Here is a 13817-nt window from a genome sequence, read left to right on the forward strand (position 1 = left end):
CCTAAAACAATTAACAAAATGCCAATAATTGCATACCCATGAATAATTACTTTAAATGTAAACAGACTAAATGTGCCAATAAAAAGACATTCATGAGTCTTGCACCTGCACCTGGGAACTAGGAAGAACCCTCAACAGTGCTGGCTGTCTTGTGCCCACAGCCACCAGATACCATGTGAGCCCTGTTCTCACTGGGACTCCTGTGACCCCAGTCACTGCTGTCTCTGCACCCATTCCTTTCCAGAGCAGACTTGTGTGCTCCAAGGCAGCCTCAGAAGCAGACACCTGTGGGTGGCCCACACACAGAGGTGGGGCTGAAGCCACAGCTGACCACTAGGGGCTATGCAACCAAGGAAGAAAAGCTGAAATCTCTCCTTGCAGCTGTGCAAACTTCAAATTGACATCCCTGTGACCAGCTTTGTAAACTCAATAGTTACAGAACATCTAAATGGACAACAAGTGCTCCCACAGTGGGTCTAGCTTTAGCAGCTGTAGACTTTGTGGTAACATACATGTGGGGGTTGGGCCAGGCCACATTCTGAGATACCTCACTATCACACACAGTGGGTCCAGATCCATGATTACTGCAATCCTAAGACCTGACTGCAGTGGATCTATGCTGGTGGCCTGGTGAAAACAACATCTCAGAGACACCAGGGTCAATTGTTGGCATACCCACAGTTAAGGTTGGGTTGAGAGCAGTGTATTCTGAGAGCTCTCCCAACAGATGAAAGGTGACACAACAGAGCACATCCACAGGTGAACAGCTCAAGAATAGAAATACTCAGTGACTTCTCTAATAGTGGGAGTGCTCCAATCCCATGTACCTCACACAACAGATCAGAAATACAGTAAAGAAACAGATCTGGGAACCTCTACTACAACAACTAGGGAGCAGAACCCACCTCTGACAGTGACAACCACAGAGCAAAAGGGAGGCCCTGCTCAATATCCAGTGCAGGCTCTGGTCACAGCATAAGTCACACCTCTTATAAAAGGGATAATGGCCTGCATACACTGAGGAAAGAGATGGCAGATATCTGTACTAAAAACAACACTTGCACCAAAAAATGTTAAACACACTGAGACTACACAGAGAGACGTTCCCACATAAAAATAGCCCTCCAAGACAGTCTGAGAGTCTGACATTGATGGAAGAACCCTGAGAGCATTTAGCCTTCAAGGCAAGCATGGGTTGAGTTCAGGAGCTCCACAGGACAGGGGGAAATAGAGACTCCACTCTTGAAGGACACACACAAGGTTTCACGTGCACTGGGATCCAGCACAAAGCAGTACATCCATAGGAACTGGGGCTACTCCTACCTTTGGATCTTGGAGGGTGTCCTGAGGAGGCAAAGGTCAACTATAGCTCATTGTGAGGACAAGGACACCGGGAGTGTAAGTCTGAGGCAGTATTGATCAGGGTGAGCTCTCCTAGAGATAAACATTTTGGCACCAAGACCCAGCCCTACCCAACAACCTGCAGGCTCCAGTGTTGGAAAGACTCAAACCAAACAGCCACGAAGATAGCAACACAGCCCCACCCAGCAGAAGATAGGCTGCCTAAAGGTGTACAGAATTCACAGACAACTAAAAACACACCCCTTGATGTGGCCTTGCCCATCAGAAGGACAAGACCCAGCTCCACCAAACAGAGGACAGGCACAAGTCCCTCCCACCAGAAACCCTGCACAAGTACCTCATCCAAACTCACCCACCAGGGGACAGATGCCAGAAGCAAGAGGAACTACAGTCCTGTAGCCTGTGGAAAGGAGACCCCAAACACAGTAAAAAGACAAAATGAGACGACAAAAAATATGTTGCAAAAGAAGGATCAAGATAAAAACCCACAGGAACAACCAAATGAAGAGAAGATAGTCAGTCTACTTGAAAAACTATTCAGAGTAATGATAATAAATTCAGACTTAAAAAAAATGCACAACATGAGAGTTGTGACTTAAGTTTTATTTGGGGCAAAATGTGGACTATAGCCTGAGAAACAGCATTTCAGATAACTCTAAGAAACTGCTCCAAAGAGGTAGGGGGGAAGGTCAGCATATATATGATTTTGGTGAAGATGGAGTACATGCAATCAAACACATATTTGTTTGGAGAAGGTCTCATGAGGGTTTCTGCTAGTCATGAGGAGCAGACGTCACCATGAAGACATTTAATGCTTTTCTAGATATGAGGAGATGCAAGAATTGGGTGCATAAAATCAGCTCCTGAAAATATCTATCTGAAGACAGTTTTTCTCAGAGCACAGGGTGCCTCATTCATGATCTCCACCCTGAATTCCTTTCAGGGGGTGTTGAAAGTAAGCATCTGCATCAGTGCAAAATTTAATCCTTGTATAGGTAGATGGCAAGTGCCCATGGCAAGTGCCAATTTCTGGTTGACATAAAGATGATCAAAAGTCTCCAAAAAATAAAGGAGACACAGATTGAGAAGGTACAAAAAATGTTTAAAAAGGAACTACAAGATTTAAAGAACAAACAAACAGAGATGAACAATATAATAACTGAAATTTAAAAAATACAGTAAAAGGAATCAATAACAGAATAACTGAGGCAGAAGAACAGATAAGTGAGCTGGAAAACAAAGTGGTGGAACTCGCTGCCACAGAAGAGAATAAAAAAAAAAAAGAATGAAAAGAACTGAGGACAGTCTCAGAGACAACTGGGACAATATTAAAAAACACCACCATTCACATTATAGGGGTCCCAGAAGGAGAAGTGAAAGAGAAAGTGCTGCAAAACATTTGAAGGTATTATAACTGAAAACTTCCCTAACATGAGAAAGTAAATTCCAGTCCAGGAAGCACAGACAATCCCACACAGGATGAATCCAAGGAGGAACATGCTGAGACACATTAATAAAACTGATAAAAATTAAAGACAGTGAAAAAATATAAAAGCAACAAGGGAAAAACAACAAGTAACATACAAGGGCACCCCATTAGGCTATCAGCTGATTTTTCAGCAGAAACTCTGCAGGTCAGAAGGAAGAGGCATGATATATTTAAAGTGATGAAAGGGAAAAACCTACAAACAACCGAGGAAGGCTCTCATTCAGCTTCAAGAGCGAAATCAAAACTTTACAGACAAGCAAAAACTAAGAGAAATCAGCACTACTAAACCAGCTTTACAACACAAGAGAAGAGAACAAAAGAGGAAGGGAAGAAAAAAGACCTACAAAAAAAACCCCCAAACAATTAAGAAAATGGCAATAGGAACATACGTATCAATAACTACCTTAAGTGTAAATGGATTAAATGCTCCAACCAAAAGACATAGACTAGGTGAATGGATACAAAAACAAGACCCATAGATATGCCATCTACAAGAGGCCCTCTTCAGAACTAGGGACATATACACACTGAAAGTGAGGGGATGGAAAAAGATATTCCATGCAAATGGAAATCAAAAGAAAACTAGAGTAGCAATTCTCATATCACACAAAATAGACTTTAAAATAAAGACTATTACAAGAGACAAAGCAGAACACTACCTAATGTCCTTCAAGGGATCGATCCAAGAAGAAGATATAACAATTGTAAATAGATAGGCATCCAACATAGGAGCACCTCAATACATAAGGCAAATGCTAACAGCCATAAAAGGGGAAATTGACAGTAACACAATAATAGTGGGGGATTTTAACACCCCACTTTCATCAATGGACAGATCATATAGAAAATTAATAAGGAAACACAAGCCTTAAATGACACATTAGACCAGAAAGACTTTAATGATAACTAGGACATTCCATGTGAAAGCAGCAGAATACACTTTTTTCTCAAGGGCACCTGGAACATTCTCCAGGATAGATCACATCTAGGGCCACAAATCAAGGCTTGGTATATTTCAGAAAATGGAAATAATATCAAGCATATTTTCTGACCACAGGACTATGAGATTAGAAATCAATTACAGAAGAAAGAGCTTTAAACCCACAAACATATGGAGGCTAAACAATATGTAACTAAACACCAATTGATCACTGAAGAAATTAAAGATGAGAGCAAAAAATACCTAGACACAAATGAGCATGAAATGATGATCCAAAACCTATGGGATACAGCAAGAGCAGTACTAAGAGGGAAGTTTCTAGCAATACAATTTTACCTCAGGGAATATGAAAATGCTCTAATAAACAACCTGACCTTACAACTAAAGCAAATAGAGAAAGAACAAACAAAACCAATAGGTAGTAGAAGAAAAGAAATCATAAAGAACAGAGCAGAAACAAATGAAATAGAAATGAAGAAAAGAATAGCAATGATCAATGAAATGAAAAGCTTCTTCTGTGAGAAGGTAAACAAAATTGATACACCTTTGGCCAGACTCATCAAGAAATAAAGGGAGAGGACTCAAATCAATCAAATTAGAAATGATAAAGGAGAAGTTACAATGGACACCACAGAAATACAAAGGATCATAAAAAACTGCTACAGCCAAACATACACCAATAAAATGGATAACCTAGAAGAAATGGGGAAATTCTTAGAAAGGTACAACTTTCCTAGACTAAAACAGGAAGTATAGAAAATTGGAACAGAGTAATCACAAGTACTGAAAATGAAACTGTGATTAAAAAATTTCCAACAAAAGTCCAGAACAAGATGGCTTCACAGGTGAATTCTATTAAACATTTAGAGAAGAGTTAACACCATTCCTTCTCAAAGTGTTCCAAAAAATTATAGAGGGAGGAACACTCCCAAGCTCACTCCACAAGTCTACCAGTACACTGATACCAATAGCAGACAAATATTTCACACAAAAACAAAAATTACAGGTCAATATCACTGATGAAGATAGATATGAAAATCCTCAACAAAATACTAGCAAATCAAATCCAACAACACATTAAAAGGACCATACACCATTATGCAGTTGGATTTATCCCAGGGATGCAAGGATTCTTCAACGTATGTAAATTAAACAATGTGATACACCACATTAAGAAACTGAAGAGTAAAAAGGATATGGTCTTTTCTTTTTCTTTTTAGATTCCATATATATGTGTTAGCATATGGTATTTGTTTTTCTTTTTCTGAATTACTTCACTCTGTATGACAGACTCTAGGTCCATCCACCTCACTACAAATAACTCAATTTCGTTTCTTTTTATGGCTGAGTAATATTCCATTGTATATATGTGCCACATCTTCTTTATCCATTCATCTGTCGATGGACACTTAGGTTGCTTCCATGTCCTGGCTATTGTAAATAGAGCTGCAGTGAACATTTTGGTACATGACTCTTTTTGAATTATGTATTTCTCAGGGTATATGTCCAGTAGTGGGATTGCTGAGTCATATGGTAATTCTATTTTTACTTTTTAAAGGAACTTCCATACGGTTTTCCATAGTGGCTGTATCAATTTACATTCCCACCAACAGGGCAAGAGGGTTCCCTTTTCTCCACATTCTCTCCAGTAATTATTGTTGGTAGATATTTTGATGATCGCCATTCTGACCAGTGTGAGATGGTTATAAAGCAGAAACTAACACACCATTGTAAAGCAATTATACTCCAATAAAGATGTTTAAAAAAAGAAAAGGATATGGTCATCTCTATAGATGCAGAAAAAGCTTTTGACAATATTCAACACTGATTTATGATAAAAACACTCCAGAAAGTGGGCATAGAGGGAACATACCTCAGCATAATAAAGGCCATATATGACAAACCCACAGCAAACATCATTCTCAGTGGTGAAAAGCTGAAAGTATTTCCTCTAAGATCAGGAACAAGATAAGGCTGTCCACTGTGTCCACTTTTATTCAACATAGTTTTGGAAGTCCTAGCCACAGCAATCTGAGATGAAAAAGAAATAAAATGAATCCAAATTTAAAAAAAAATTTAAACTGTTACTGTTTGCAGATATGATACATAGAAAATCCTAAAGATGTTACCAAAAACTACTAGACCTCATCAATGAATTTGCTAAAGTTGCAGGATACAAAATTGATACACAGAAATCTCTTGCATTCCTACACACTACAAAGAAAGATCAAAAAGAGAATTTAAGGAAACAATCTCATTTACCATCACACAAAAAATATAAAATACCTAAGAATAAACATACCTAAGGAAGAAAAAGACCTGTACTCTGAAAACTATAAGATATTGATGAAAGAAATAAAAGAACACAAACAGATGGAGAGATGTGACATGTTCTTAGATTGGAAGAATCAATACTGTCAAAATGACAATACTATCCGAAGTAATCTACAGTTTCATTGTAATCCCTATCAAATTACCAATGGCATTTTTCACAGAATTAAAAAAAATATTTTACAATTTGTATGGAAACATAAAAGATGCCAAATAGTCAAAGCTGTATCTATTTACAATAGTCAGGACATGGAAGCAACCTAAGTGTCCATCAACAGGTGAATGGATAAAGAAGATGTGGCACATATATACAATGGAATATTACTCAGCCATAAAAAGGAACAAAATTGAGTTATTTGCAGTGAGGTGGATGGACCTAGAGTCTGTCATACAGAGTGAAGTAAGTCAGAAAGAGAAAACAAATACCATATGCTAACACATATATATGGAATCTAAAAAAAAAAAAAAAAGGTTATGAAGAACCTAGGGGCAGGATGGGAATAAAGATGCAGACCTACTAGAGAATGGACTTGAGGACATGGGGAGGGGGAAGGGTAAGCTGGGACAAAGTGAGAGATTGGCATGGACATATATACACTATCAAATGTAAAATCAATAGCTAGTGGGAAGCAGCCTCATAGCACAGGGAGATCAGCTTGGTGCTTTGTGACCACCTAGAGAGGTGGGATAAGGAGGGTTGGAGGGAGGGAGACACAAGAGGGAAGAGATATGGAGATATAGTTATATGTATAGCTGATTCACTTTGTTATAAAGCAGAAGCTAACACACCATTGTAAAACAATTATACTCCAATAAAGATGTTAAAAAAAGAAAAAAAGAAGCTGGAGAAATCAGGCTCCCTGACTTCAGACTATATTGCAAAGCTACAGTAATCAAAACAGTATGGTACAAAAATAGAAATATAGATCAATGGATAGAAATAGGATAGAAAGACCAGAGATAAACCCATGCATCTATGGCCACCTAATCTATGACAAAGGAGGCAAGAGTATACAATGGAGAAAACACAGTCTCTTCAATGTGTGGTTTTGTGCAAACTGGACAGCTACATGTAAAAGAATGAAATTAAAACACACCTTAACACCATACACAAAAATAAACTCAAAATGGATTAAAGACCTAAATGTAAGACTGGATACTCTAAAACTCTTAGAAGAAAACAAAGGCAGAACACTCTCTGACATAAATTGCAGGAAGAGATCCACCTCCTAGAGTAATGAAAATAAAAACAAAAATAAACAAATGGGACTCAGTGAAACTTAAAAGTGTTTGCACAACAAAGGGAACCATAAACAAAATGAAAAGACAATCCTCAAAATGGAAGAAAATATTTGGAAACAAAGTGATCAACAAGGGATTAATCTCCAAAATATACAAACAACTCATGCAGCTCAATATCATAAAAACCAACAACCGAATCAAACAAATGGGTGGAAGATCTAAATAGACATTTCTCCAAAGAAGGCATTCAAATGGACAAGAGGCACATGAAATGATCTCAACATCACTATTAGATAAATGCAAATCAAAACTAAAATAATGTATCACCTCATACCAGTCAGAATGACCACCATCAAACCTCTACAAACATGGAGAAAGCCATAATTCTAAAAGATACGTGTATCTAAATATTCTTTGCAGCACCATTTACACCAGCCAAGACCTGGAAGCAACTTAAATGTCCATCAACATAGGAACAGATAAAGAAGACATGGTACATATATACAACTGAATATTACTCAGCCACAGCAAAGAATGAAATAAAGCTATTTGCAGTGAAATGGATGAAGCTAGAGATTGTCATACTGAGTGAAGTAAGTCAGAAATAGAATGACAAATATATGATATTGCTTATATGTGGAATCTAAAAAAGTCATACAAATGAGACTTTCGATGAAAGAGAAATAGAGTCACAGATGTAGGAAACTAACTTATGGTTACCAAAGGGGAAAGGATGTGAGAAGAGATAAATTGAGAGATTTGTATTGACATATACTCACTGCTATATATGAAACATCTAACTAATAAGAGTCCACAATATAGCACAGGAAACTCTATTCAATAATCTGCTGTGACCTATATGGGAACAGAATCTAAAAAAGAGTGGTTATGTATATATATGTAAAACTGATTCACTTTGCTGTACAGCAGAACCTAACACAACATTGTGAAACAACTATGCTGCAATAAAAATTAATTTAAAAAGACATTCATTAACTATGTAAAAACAAGACCCATCTATATGTTTCCTACAAGAGACTCACTTTATATCTAAAGAGACACATGGACTGAATGTGAGGGGAAGCAAAAAGTTACTCCTTGCAAATGGAAATGGAAAGAAAGCCAGGTTAGCAATACTTTTATAGAGAAAGTACACTTTAAAACAAAGACAAGAGAAAAAGAAGGATATTACATAATGATAAAAAGGATCAATACAACCAGAAGATATAACAGTTGTAACTATATATGCACCCAACTTGGGGGCACCTAAATACATCAAGCAAATATTAACAGACATAATGGGAGAAATTAATGATAACACTATAATAGTAGGGTACTTTAACACCCCACTTACATCAATGGAAAGATCATATATATAAAGCAATATATAGATCATATAGCAAATCAATAAAGAAACACTGTCCTTAAAAGACTCATTAGAAAGATATATGATATATATATATATATATATATAAAACATTCCATTCAAAAGCAGCAGAATACACATTGCTTTCAAGTACACATGGAATATACTCTAAAATAAATCATATTCTAGTCCACAAAACAAGTCTTCTTAATAAATTTAAGAAGACTGAAACCACATCAAGCATTATTTTTTACCACAATAGTGTGAGATGAAAAAATCAACAAAAAGAAAAAAGACTGTAAAAAACACAAAATTTGGAGGGTTAACAATATACTAGTAAAAAAGAAAAACACAATGGGTTTATAAATGACTCGAAGAGGATATCAATAATGACTGTAGACAAAAAAAAAATAAAACACAATGACATGAAATCCATGGGATTTAGCAAAAGCAGTTCTAAGAAAGAAGCTTATAGCAATAAAAGCCTATCTCTTGAAACATGAAAACCCTCAAATAAACAATTTTACATTTTATCTAAAGAAACTGGAAAAAGAAGAAAAGTAAAACACAAAGTTAGCAGAAAACAAAATAATAATAAAGATCAGAGCAGAAAGAAATGAAATAGAGACTAAAAAACAATAGAAAAGGTCAATGAAACTAAGATCACGTTCTTTGAAAAGATAAACAAAATTGATAAACTGTTAACCATATTCATCAATAAAAAATAGAGAGGAGCCAACTCAATAAAATTAGAAGTGAAAAAGGAGAAATTAAAATCAACACCATAGAAATACAAAGGATCATAACAGATAACTATGAACAAGTAGACAGACAGCCTAAAAGAAATGAACAAGCTTCTAGAAATGTACAATCTCCAAAGAATGAATCAGTAAGAATAAAAAAACTGTAAAGAGAGCAATTACCAGTAATGAATTTGAATCAGTAATAAAGAAAATTCCAACAACAAAAAAGTCTAGGACCAGTTGGCTTCAACGGTAATTCTGCTAAAAACATTAAGGAGAACTAGTACCTATCCTTCTCAAACTATTCCACAAAATTGAAGAGGAGGAAATTGTTCTCAACTTATTCAAAAGTTTAGCATCACCCTGAATCTAAAACTAGACAAATACACTACTAAAAAAGAAAATTATAGGCCAATATCACTGATGCACATAGAACAAAAATCCTAAATAAAATATTAGCAAGCCAAATTTATCAATTCATTAAAAATATTATACATCATGATCCAATGGGATTTATCTTAGGGATGCAAATATGATTCAATATCTGCAAGTCAAACTATGTTATACCCCACAGTTACAAATTGAAGTATAATAATATTATGATCATCTCAATAGATGTAGGAAAATATTTTGACAAATTTCAACAATCTTAATCTTAAAAACTCTCCACATAGTGGATATCAAGGGAACATACCTGAATATAATAAAGGCCATGTGTGACAAGCCCACAGCTAACATCATACTCAATAGTGAAAAGTTGAAAGCATTTCTTTTATGATTAGGAATAGGACAAGGATGCCCAGTCTAGCAACATTTATTCAACATAGTATTGGAAGTCTTAACAACAGCAATCAGAAAAGAAAAAGAAATAAAATACATCCAAATTCTAAAGGAAGAAGTGAAGTTGTCACTGTCTGCAGATGACATTATACTATATGTATAGAAAATACTAAAGGTACCATGAAAAAAAACCATTTGAACATATCAATGAATTCAGGAAACTTGCAGGTACAAAATTAGTATAAAAAATCAGTTGCATTTCTATACACTAACAACAAATTATCAGACAGAGAAAATTTTAAAACAATTTCATTTACAGTTGCATCAAAAATAAAATAACCTGGAATAAATCTAACAAAGGGTGTAAAAGACCTGTACTTAGAAAAATATATCTATGAAAGATATTTAAGACAATGCAAACAAATGGAGAGATAGATCTTGTTCATGGACTGGAATAATTAATATTGTTAAACTGACCATACTATCAAGGCTACATACAGATTTTATGCAACGTCTTTCAAATCACAAACCAAGTTTTTCACAAAACTGGGAGAAGTCATTCTAAAATTTTTGGAAACATGAAAAAGCCTTAAAAGCCAAAATAATCTTGAGGAAGAACAAAGCTGGAGGTAATACCCTCCCTTAATTCAAACTATGCTACAAAACTGTAGTCGTCAGAAACAGTATGTTACTGGCACAAACACAGACACATCTATCAATGGAATAAAACAGAGAGCTCAGAAAAGAACCCACACTTTTATCAACAATTAATCTATGACAAAGGAAGTAAGAATATACAATGGAGAAAAGATTGCCTCCTCAATAAAAGCTTTGGGAAAACTGGACAGCTAAATGCAAAAGAATCAAATTTGACTACTTTTTCATCATACAAAATATGAATTATCTATTTTAATATATGACTTGAAACTTAAAACTCCTTGAAGAAAACATAGTACACGCATTGGCATTGGTTTTGCAAGGTATTTTTGGCTCTGTTTCTTCAGGCAAGGAAAAGAAGAGAAAAAATAAACAAATGTGACTACATCAAACTAAAGAGCTTTTGCACAGTGAAAGGACTATCAACAAAATGAGAAAGCCAACTACTGAATGGAAGAAGATATTTATAAATGAAATATCTGATGTGAAGTTGATATCCAAAACATATATATATATATATAACTTATACAACTCAACATCAAAAAACACTAGCAAACAAATTAATGCAGGGACAGAGGACCTGAATAGACATTTTTCCAAAGGAGACATACAGATAGCCAATAGACACATGAAAAGATTCTCAACATCACTAACCATCAGGGAAATACAAGTCACAGCCACAGTGACATATCACCACACACCTGTCAGTATGGCTATTATCAAAAAGACATCAGATAAAAAGGGTTGGTGAGGATGTGGAGAAAACCAGACTCTTGTGCACTGTTGGTGGGAATGTAATTGGTGCAGTCATTATGGAAAAAAGTATGGATGGTCCTCAAAAAGGATAAAAGTAGAACTACAATATGATCCAGCAATTCCAAACCTGGGTATTTATTCAAAGAAAAGGAAAACACTAATTCAAAAAGATATATGCACCCCTATGTTCATTACATATTGCATCATTATTTACAATAACCAAGATATGGAAGCAATCTAAGTGACGAATGATAGATGAATGGATAAAGAAGATATGGTTTATATATACAATGGCATATTTCTGAATCATAAAAATATGAAATCTCATCATTTGCAGCAATATGGGTGGACCTAGAGTGTATTATGCTAAGTGAAATAAGCCAAACAGAGAAAGACAAATACTGTATGATTACACTTATATGTGGAATCTAAAAAAAATATACAAACAAAACAGATAAAGACTGATAGATACAGAGAAAAAACAGGTGGTTCCCAGAGAGGAGGAGTTGAGGAGATGAATGAAGATGGTGAGGGAATTTAAGAGGTTCAAACTTCCAGTTACAAAATAAATGAGTCACAGGTTAAAAAAAAAAATGGATGAACTCAATGAGAACTTCAACAAAGAGATAGAAAATATAAAAAAGAACCAATCAGAACTGAAGAACATAATAACTGAAATGAAAAATACACTAGAGGGAATCAACAGTAGATTAGAAGATGCAGTGATCTGGAAGAGAGGGTAGTGAAAATCAACCAATCAGAATAGCAAAAGAGAAAAAAAAGATTTAAAAAATGAGAATAGGTTAAGCGACTTTTGGGAATTCATCAAGCATACTAGCATTCACATTACAGGGATCCCAGAAGGAGAAAAGAAAGAAAAGGAACATTAAAACCTATATGAGGAAATAATGGCTGAAAATTTCTCTAACCTAGTGAAAGAAACAGACATTCATGCTCCGGAAGCACAGACAATCTCAAACAATAGGAACCTAAAGAGATCCACACCAAGACACATTATAATTAGAATGTGAAAATTTAAAGGTAAAGAGAGATCTTAAAAGCAGTAAGAGGGGGAAAAAAAAAAAAAAAAGCATCTATGACCTAGAGAACCTCAAGGCTATGCACTGATTTTTCAGCAGAAACTTTGTATCTCAGAATGGAATGGCACAATATTCCAAAGTACTGAAAAGTAAAAATTTACTACCAAGAATATTCTTTCTGGGAAGGTTTTCATTCAGAATTAAAGGAGAGATAAAGAGTTTCCCAGACAAGCAAAAGATAAGTTCATCACCACTAAACTAGCCGTACAAGAAAGGTTGAGGAGACTTTAAATGGAAAAGAGAGCCTTGCCAAGATGGTGGTGGGGTAGGAGGACATGGAGTTCATCTCTCCCTACAAATGCATCAAGAATACATTTACAAATGAAAAAATTCTCACAGAGCACCTGCTGAACAGTAGCAGAAGACCTTGGACACCTAAAAGGAAAAAAAAACATCCTCACATAACTGGGTAGGATGAACGAAACAAGAAGGGAAAAGGAAGAGGAGAGGAAGCAGGATGGGACCTGAACCCCTAGTGGAGAGCTGAAGGTGAGAAGAGTTTCCTGTACCTGGGAAAGCCCCCTTACCAGCAGGGAGATCATCTGGGACAGAAGGAGAACTTTGGGGGCTTGGAGGAGAGCCCAGAAACAAGTCTGGGACAGGCAGTACAGAGTGATATCCATGCAGATGGTCCATGCCACAACCCTGCATGTCTCAGCCTGAGACAGGTGTCTGCCAGTGCACACAAGGACTGGGTGCTGGAATGTGGGGTTTGAAGAGCAGACCCAGTGAGGGGAATGCTGTTGGCTGGGAAGAGACAGCCTGAGGTGGCAGGAGTGGGGAGCTCCACAATTGGGAATGCTCAAGGAGGAAGCCTGGACTACCACAGAAACAAAGCACTACTGTTGAGTGATGCAAAAAGGGCAGGACCACCATTGCAGTCACTCTCCTCATGCATTGGCCTCTCCTCCACTGGTACTAGGGAGGGGTCCCACCCGAGCTGGCTTGCATACCCCTGCCCCCCCCCAGCTGCCTGGGCTACCCACTCACCCCATTTGCTACCTGATGGACTTGTGCGTTCCAATTGCTACCCCAGCATTCTCCCACCTGG

Source organism: Tursiops truncatus, chromosome 18 (genome assembly GCF_011762595.2).
Source record: "Tursiops truncatus isolate mTurTru1 chromosome 18, mTurTru1.mat.Y, whole genome shotgun sequence".
Lineage (NCBI taxonomy): Eukaryota > Metazoa > Chordata > Mammalia > Artiodactyla > Delphinidae > Tursiops > Tursiops truncatus.